We start from the raw sequence: 281 nt of genomic DNA on the forward strand, positions 1-281 counted from the left end.
AAACCACTCTCAAACAACTATATTAATAAAAAATAAATCTAATGTTTATTTTAATAAATTAATCACCTCTCATTGTTAGAGGAAAAATAATGGATAAATATAAAACTAAAAATATCATTAATTGTAGAAAAAATAACAGTTTTCGTGTTTTTATGACAACTGTCAGATTGTACTTTCACATAAATTTTTTTTTTGTCAGTTGGTTCTACGGATCTTCGACCGCCCAAACCAGCCTTCTCAATGCCTGCCTGCCTTGGGCTACTGCTTTCTAGCTTGCTGCA

This window comes from Halyomorpha halys, unplaced genomic scaffold (genome assembly GCF_000696795.3).
Source record: "Halyomorpha halys isolate HHAL.00 unplaced genomic scaffold, Hhal_1.1 Scaffold260.1, whole genome shotgun sequence".
Classification (NCBI taxonomy): Eukaryota; Metazoa; Arthropoda; class Insecta; order Hemiptera; family Pentatomidae; genus Halyomorpha; species Halyomorpha halys.